This window comes from Girardinichthys multiradiatus, chromosome 2 (genome assembly GCF_021462225.1).
Source record: "Girardinichthys multiradiatus isolate DD_20200921_A chromosome 2, DD_fGirMul_XY1, whole genome shotgun sequence".
NCBI lineage: Eukaryota > Metazoa > Chordata > Actinopteri > Cyprinodontiformes > Goodeidae > Girardinichthys > Girardinichthys multiradiatus.
Genome location: NC_061795.1, coordinates 27,443,424 through 27,452,108, shown reverse-complemented (window position 1 = coordinate 27,452,108; position 8,685 = coordinate 27,443,424). Strand labels below are relative to the sequence as shown.

At 42.0% G+C, this 8,685-nt stretch overlaps 1 long non-coding RNA gene across 1 annotated transcript; it reads left to right on the top strand.

Moving 5' to 3' along the window:
- The first annotated feature begins 5,499 nt into the window (after positions 1-5,499).
- LOC124856951 lies at positions 5,500-6,284 on the top strand. Its single transcript, XR_007035460.1, has 3 exons — positions 5,500-5,626; positions 5,704-6,047; positions 6,143-6,284. It is a non-coding gene; the product is annotated as an uncharacterized LOC124856951 (long non-coding RNA).
- Positions 6,285-8,685: the final 2,401 nt, after the last annotated feature.

Below are 8,685 nucleotides of genomic sequence, written 5' to 3'. Positions count from 1 at the left end.
GCTGTAAATGACTGCTGGGGAGACTATATTGCCAATAACCCCTGCATAGCATCCATTGCTTTGCTAGAAATCTTTACCTGCTGCCTTTTTTTATTTAGCTAATTCCTTTAACTCATATCTTTCCAAATCAGAATATATGCTGCTTCTTCTGCTTGCTGTCACCTTTCTATCAGCTTCCGATGCAAAACCATGATATTTACACTGCTGTAACGTACAACCAGAATAGGTGGTTCTGAAACAGTTTTTAATTTAATGCCACTAGCTCCTTCTTCAAATCAGACTGGGTCTGCTTGTAAGCAAGTATGATTTCTTTTGTCATTTCATATCTAAAAACATAAATAGAAATAAAACAATTAGTAAAGGGACTTGCAAACTGTAAATTAATTTTTAAACTGTTACACATTTAAAAATAATTTTGTTGTGTCTTTGAAGCTATTATTTTTGCAATTCTTTGCTTTTGTATTATTAAGTAATTAGGGTATATTACATAATCAGCCATAATGAATAAATTAATAAAAAAAAGTGTAACTTTTAAAACTATTTAAAATTACATTAAAAAACTATTAAAAGTTTTCAACATCCCTCTAAGAACTATTCAGTCACTCATCTGAAAAAAGAAAGAGAAAGAGTATGGTAGAAAAGGAAATCTATCAAGACATGGTCATCCTCCTAAACTCAGAGGTTAGGAGCTGGCATTTCAGCTCTCTCGGGATCGCTTGGATTTCCTTAGATCTCAGTCCCTGGCTGCGGTGCCCAGTCTATTGGTTGGGGGTTGCGGGGCTCCGGCAAGGGGGTCTTGGCCGGGCAGTTTACGGTGTTGATTGGGATGTGGCTTTGCTTTGGTGGAGGGGCCGGCCGGCCGGTCTGCTTGCTGTGGTGGGGTAAAACATGCGGGAGTGTGGGTGGCCGGCATGCGGGGCATCTCCGGGGTTTGGGTGCGGGGTTGGCGTGGTGCCCGGTCCATGGCGTGCTGTGGTGGCCTTCCTCCAATGCTTCCTTCTGTTGCTCTGGCTGTGGGTGGCGGTCAGGTGGGTGGGACGATGGAGCGTGTCTTTTGCCTGCACTGGGGTGGCTGACGAGTTGTGCTTGGCCTGGCATGGCGGTGTGCTGCTCTGCTGGCGGTCATGTCTTGGGGGGGGCAGGCTAGAGGGTGGCATGGAGGGGCTGCAGTGTGTGGGGTGGGGGGGTTGTATCCTCTTCTTGGATGTGTGGTCACCAGCATTTGGATCGACTGAGCGGTGATGGGAGAGCTGAGCTGGATAATGTTTCTCCCTGGGCTGTTGTGATGTGCCCCGGGTGCTTCCCGCTTGACATCTTGTCGGCTTCGTCTGCTTTTTGGGGATGGAGCTCACCTATGGGGGTGTCACCCTGTGCTGTGAGGAGGGGATTTGTGGCGTTTGGGTTCAGGTGCATGTGTTTGATACCTGTATTCTGGTTGGGGGTGGCTCTGTGGGGAAATATATGTTGGGGTTCATTGGGGGTGGGAGACTCATGGGTTTAGGATCAGAATTCATTGGGGGGTTGGGACTATTTCTACCTGTGGTGGCTCTGGTTGGTTTGGACCGTGTAGACCCTTCTTTTGTACATGGCCCCCTCTTTGGATGAGGATGGGGACGTTGGAGACTGGGGTCAGGGCGGGGGGTCAGGATCTGGGTCGGGGTCGCTCAGGTTCATGCACCAGCCCATGCTAGCTCAGTCCAGGTTTAGGTGTCTGCCTGTCTCCATCCACCGGGAGGGAAGGGGACCACCTCCTGGGTCCAGGGGCTGGTTGCCTCTATGGGGTATCAGCACCTGGACCTGGGTGCGTGTGTTTTTATGTATAAGCATGAGGGTGGGAATGAGTGATTGTGACTGTGTGTGCCTGTTTTTTGTGTCAGGTTGGGTCTTGGACTACTCCCTCTCCTGGATTGGTTTAGGTCCCCCATCAAATGGGGGGCCTAAACCGATCCTCCCCACCACACTACCTGCCGGTGGTTGGTGTCTCTGCCCGCTAGTGTATTTGTGGTACTCGGTGTCCGGGGCTGAGTGCTTTGGTGTGTGCCGGCTCACTCCCAGTGACTGCTTGCCGGGGCCTGGACCCCTGGGCTCTGTCGGGCCTCTGCTTGGGGAGTTATATGTCCCAGGGTCTTGGGTCTCTGGGTCCATGGCTGGATCTGCTCGGGTGTAGACGGCTGCCGGTGGGGCCTGTGGGCTTGTTGCTGCAGCTCCCTGGGGCTTCTGCACTGTGGCTGCTGGGTGATTCCCATGTGACTCTCCCCTGCTCTTCTCTGGGGGAGTTGCGGTAGTCCTGAGAATGATTCTCCTGGGGTCCCTGTGTTCTGGGGGGCCTTTGGATGTGTGTGGCTCAGATCTCCCCCCTGGATCTGTCCCAGATCCAGGGGGGAGATCTATGGCTCCTCACACTCGCTATTGCATATTTTTATGGAGAAACCTTATATACACTGGAGCACTCACACTCAGATCCACAGGTGTTCAAATTCAGAAGTTAACAGATACACAGATTTTCTATATTGAGCCCCATTTACCGCTAAATACATCTTGCATTCATAAGTACTGTGCAATTTTTGGTAAAAAAAGCTGTTAATATGAATGTTTCTGCACGTGTAGAAGCAAGCAGGGTCAGTCAGTCAGTCAGTCAGTCAGTCATCTCTGCTCCATTCTTTTCTCCTTCTCTCCCCTTTTCCTTTTTGCCCCACCTCTCTCTCTTTTGTGTTTCTTATTTTTTCCTTTTCGTTTCTGTGTCCATAACAATTGAAATAATCCCAAAGCAGTTTCTGATAAAGTTTCTTTTATAATTATCAAGCAGAGCTGTAAAGCTTTAGCTGTAATGCTCCACTTGTGAAAGTAAATCTGTTGGGCTTTTTCTTGGCACTCAGACAACAATTCTGAGTCTATGCCGGACAGGACACGGGTTAAAAAAAAAGAAAAAAAAAAAAAAGCAAGGACCAGGTCCATGGTTTGCAAATTTCATGAAAAGAAGGATGGCACTAAATACATTCCTGTAAGAAAACCTGTAAGAGACTGGCCATTATTTGAGACGAGGACCAGGTCAGAGTTCCAATGGAATGGGTAAGAGCAAAGCCTATTCGTGTGTTAGAATGTCCTAGTCAATGTCCAGAAATTTGAAAATTGATGTTCACAGATGCTCTCCATCAAATCTGAATGAGCTTGAGCCATTTTGCAAGAAGAAGAATGGTTAAAAATTACACTCCTTAGATCTGCAAAACTGGTGGAGACTTGTAGCTGTTCTACAGAGAAATGACTCAGTGGAGCTGAAAACAAATGCAAACACTTTTCAAAATTTCATTTGTAACCCATTTTAAATACTATGTATCATGTGTATGTATAATGTGTATCTCTATCACATACAGTCCCAGTAAAATATATTGAAGTTTGTGGTTATTATGTGATTTTAGTTGTGGAAATTTTCAAGGTATATGAATACTTTTGCAATGTGCGGTGCAGAGTAAGAAAAAGTAAATGCATGGAAATTTCCTGAATGCAACAATACAGATAATATACATATAAGAGGTGACTTGTTTTATTTTGCTTGAAGATGTTTCTAAATGGAAATGCTTTAAATTTCTTGGAAAATGTAAAATTAAACATCATTAACAATCTTCATCTTCTATTTTGTCTATGGAGCTTAGAGAATGTCTAAGGAAAAATGGGTAGAAAGGGTGCTTCTTAGAGGTGCTTCTGTTATATAATAGAAGGACTTGTTTACATGTCCCCTCCGAGTTCATATTAGCTGAGGGAAGACACCCTGCCTTCACTTCTCGGGATCTGCCACAATGCATTAATGTCTTTCTTCATAGAGACTGATAATTGGCCTACTTTTAGAAGAGTGTTTGTCGCCTGTTTGGAACTGTACGGCACTGAATAGGAGTGCAACTGCTGCCCTAACACTTCATGCGTAAACACCCATTTTTGGTTTAAATAGCTAATAAAATTAGAAGATTATTACAATGGCAGATGTAGCCTTTATTTACTTTAGGTTGTACTTTTTATTTTTCCAAAAAATAACCATCAAAGTAAGGGTTAATGTCAAGTTGCCACTATAAATGTATTTCTTTCTTTTATTTTAGTGTCACGTATTTGAAATGTTACAACCTTCCACATTAGCTTTATTTTGCTAAATACATCTGAAGATCTAGATTTCAGGCATTTCTGGTGTGGCTTGATATGATTAAACATCGTTAGAAATATGTGGGTCAATCCCAACCAGTATCATGCATGTTTTTATTTTATTGTACAGCTTCTGTCTCTGCTTCAACACACCTGAATTATTTTCCATCCAGCTTGGCCATCTTGGCCTGTTCTCTGATAAATATTTTAGCTTAGCATATGTGCCATACTCTTTGTATTTTCAGTTGATGAACTAGACAGTGCTCCTTGAGATGTTCAAAGCTTGGATGTTGTTTATCACTTAATCTTGCTTTTACCTTCTCCACAACTTTTCCCCTGTCTGTCTGGTGTCGTTTTTGGTCTTCACGGTGCTGCTTGTTTACTAATGCTTCTAACAGAATACTTCACAAAAGATCTGGTTTTATTATACTGAGATTAAATTACATAAAGATGGTCCGTATCTACCAATTAAGGTACTTTTGGAGGTAAATGGTTGAAGTAGATTTTATTTAAGGGTTTCACAGTGAAGGGGCTGAATACAAATATAGCCACATTTTCAGATTTTATAAAAAAAAAGTTAAAACAATGGATGGACGGTTTTGAGATTACACTGACATAAGGATTTAGAAAACAGAGAAAGGAAAGCAAGAGAAACACTGAATGAATTTTGTAGATCTACTATAAATAGCATATTTATACAAGTGATGAATCAATACTCATTCTTAAACTCATCATATGCTTTTTTTAAAGTTACTGTCCACACGCCTTGCAAAGAAACAGCTCAAAGAAGCTGACTGTGAAATGTGTGAAATTCAATTACAGACCTCCTGCGAACGCACTCTATGTAACCCAGGGAGATTTGGTGGCAACCCTGTGGGCAGTGGCACGCACAAATCACAACAGCCTGGGCAGCTGCCAGGAGCTAGGATCCTGCTTTCACAGAGCCCACCAACACTCCAAGAGCAGCTCATGGTCACTCCTCTCAGACCCTCTCCACGCTGTCCTCCCTCTGTCTGACCATGCACTTGGATCAGCAGAAAGGGATTACCATACACATTGTTTGCCACGTTCTCAATAATTCATGTCCTGCTCCTAAAATAGAGTTCTTGAACAGAACACAGTGTTTCATCGGTGCAAGCAGAAAATAGAAGCGTGTGTTTGGGGTTAAAGGTGGTATAATTTCAGATATGACAGACTGAGGCTGAAGTGAATGATATCTATGCTTCAGTAATTTCACCACATTGGTAAGTATATAAAATGAATGTGTTCAAGCTTTAATTTATACATCTGTTAGACCTATAAAGATAAGATCCAACATATCTGTCAGGATCTGGGTTGTGTTTGTGTTTTTGTGCTTGCTACATGTGTTCAGTGTTTTCAGACGGTGCAAGAGTTCTCAGGTGTGCTGGGTGACAGGTGCGACTTATTCTACTGATTACTTTGAGGAGTACTTAAGCAGGAGGCTGCCAGCACTTTGACAGAGTGTTTGCCCTCAGTGGTAAGAAGCTCAAGCCAAACACTAAGTCTATACTTTGTGCTTTGACCTCGTGTGACTTTGTTTTTGCTCCTTTGCAGGCTAAGTAAACCTAAGTCCTGGATTTATGTCACTGAATACTGTCTACATGTCCGGGAGGCTTTCTGGATGATCAAGACTATCTACGTTTTGAGGACTTCGTTTCCTATCTCCTGTCTTCATTTGTATTTGCATCAAGCTGGCAGTTTCCTGCAACCTTTGTCTCCTGGACCAAGCCGTAAGCGTACCCTGTCCACCCTCCAACGTAAGCATCTGCACACCGAACTCATTCCTGTTTGCTCCGAGCTCACACAGAACAGCACCTAAAGGACCTTCTACAAACTCTAATTCAACAAACCTGGTTCCTGAATCCTTCTACCCCTGGCGACCTGACCACACCTATTTAGTAAGCTATTCTCTTGATTACTTTAATTCCTTATTCTTAGTTTGTATCATTCAGTTCCCTGTTTTCACCAGTTCTCTTCCCCTCTTCCCATACAGTTGGAGAATCATCCGTTACGTTCCTGATTATCTTTCTCTCAATAAACATCCTTTACTTCTTCTGTTCTCTGGAGTGTTCTCTGTATGTGGGTCAGATCTATTGCAAACAAAATGACAATATCTTCCTACTGGATTATAAACCACTCCTGTGCTCACATGTACACAAGTCCAGACTTCCTCCATGTGAGCAAGACCCAGCTGCCTCAGAGTATCTCTATGCAATTGCACACAACATTCAAGTTATGGGATAGTCAGCACCCAACATGCTTTAGTTTTGTCCATGAAATAATAAAAAAAAAAAAGCCATGGTATTTGTCCTGGAAATGTAACTTGTTTCATAAAATATGTGTACTGTGACCACCAACCCATGAGCTGTGAGCGGCATTTAGGCTAACCAGCTTTGACATAGGAGAGTTGGTCAGAGTTGAAAGAGAGCAGCCATGGGAGAAAAGCCTGTGTGCCAGATTGGAGGATGTCAGGGAGACATTGCAGCCTTCATTCTAGTCACAGTCCCAAAAAACATGCTTAGCTATACCCTGCTAGGTCAGTGGAGCTTAACGGATAACCCAATAGCAGATAAAACATACAGGGTGTTCAGTTTTAATATCTTGTAATCAGTGTTTCCTTACTGTTAATTTTATGATCTAAGGAGCCAAAATGTTGCAGAAGTACACTGAGATTAGTTCAAGTGCCACTTTTATGCCACCTTAGAGTGTACAAGAACCCTCACCTAATAGCAATTTCAATTAAATCAGCCTATGGGGTATTGAATCATTGCAGGGCTTTATTAAAAATGTCTTTCAGATAAACAACATTCCATTCTTTTTCAACAATGTTTGTCCTTAAGCATGACAATCAAATTATCATTTATTTTGACTCAGATTTTACAGGATAAAGCTGCAGATTGACATATTACAGTTGATTTCTAATGCAAAATTCCTTTAGAATATGTGCAGACTTAGATGGGTTTGTTGTGAGGATAATGAACAGGAGCATTTTAATGCCTTACACAGCATTTTTTTAAACAAACACATGCTCTTATGACCATTGTTGTGCACACACGTCTCAGATTTGACCTTTCATTTACATTCAATTCAATTCAGTTTATTTATATAGCGCCAATTCACAACACATGTCGTCTCAAGGCACTTCACAAGAGTCAGGTACATACATTCCAATTAATCCTAACTATTGAACAGTGCAGTCGGAGTTAGTTATTTATTCAAATTGGATAAAAAGTTTTTCTATCTAAGGAAACCCAGCAGATTGCATCCAGTCAGTGACTTGCAGCATTCCCTCCTCCCGGATGAGCATGTAGAGACAGTGGACAGTCACTGGTGTTGACTTTGCAGCAATCCCTCATACTGAGCATGCAAGTAGCGACAGTGGAGAGGAAAAACTCCCTTTTAACAGGAAGAAACCTCCAGCAGAACCAGGCTCAGTGTGAACGGCCATCTGCCACGACCGACTGGAGGTTTGAGAGAACAGAGCAGAGACACAAAGAGAACAAAGAAGCACTGATCCAGGAGTACTTTCTATGGGAAGGAAAAGTAAATGTTAATGGATGTAGCTCCTTTAGTTGTTTCACCTGGAAAGAAAGAACAGATAAACTCTGAGCCAGTTTTCAAGGTTAGAGTCTGAAAGAGAGCACATACAGTTAGTTACAGTTAAGCTCAGTCAATCGCTATATCTAGGAGAGAGAAAGGGTTAAACACTAAAAGACAGGGCTATGTGGATCATCGGTGGAGGTTGAGCATTAAGTTGTTGCCAGCAGAGGCTCAGACAATTCCGCTCTCCAGAAAGGTGTCACAGGCAGACACAGAGTCAGGCCAGGTGTAGCTTCTAGGAAGAGAAAAGAGAGAGAACATAAAGTTAAAAGCTGAAATAACAGCAAATAATGCAAAACTTTACATGAGCTTCCTTTTCCAGGATGTCTCTAAAATGTCATTGTTGGACTTTAAATCTATTCAAAGCAAAATTCTCATCTATACAGGACTCAGAATATGTAAATGATGTGAAATTGTTAGTTGTGAGGCTTAAAGAATTTTTTTCTGAATGCCTATGAACATATGCCAAAGTTTTACTTTTCCACCTAATTCCTATAACCAATGATGCTTTGTATTTTCTTTATGTGCATGACTTCCATGCCAGCATTCTTACAAAGAAACAGTCTCTTGCAGAGCAAATACAGAGTAAAACATCTTGGAATATCAACTTTAATTCTTGAATGGGACCTTTTAAAATTTAGAGGATGACTTATAGATATGCCCTGTCATTGTATTTGTATATATTACGGCTTTGTCAACTCTGCTGCAATGTAAAATTGTATTTTAATTTGATATTGATCTTATCGCTGAGGGCACATTAATTGTGTATTTCGCTGTTTTAAGGGACTATTTTCTAATAGGTTAGCTGTGCAGTGAGAGAGGAAAAGACGGAGATGCTATGCACTGATAAATTATTTCCGATCAATAAACAAAATAACTTTACGCTTAATTTTGAAACTTAAAAGCATGGCTGATCTGTGTTGTTCCAGTGTAGGA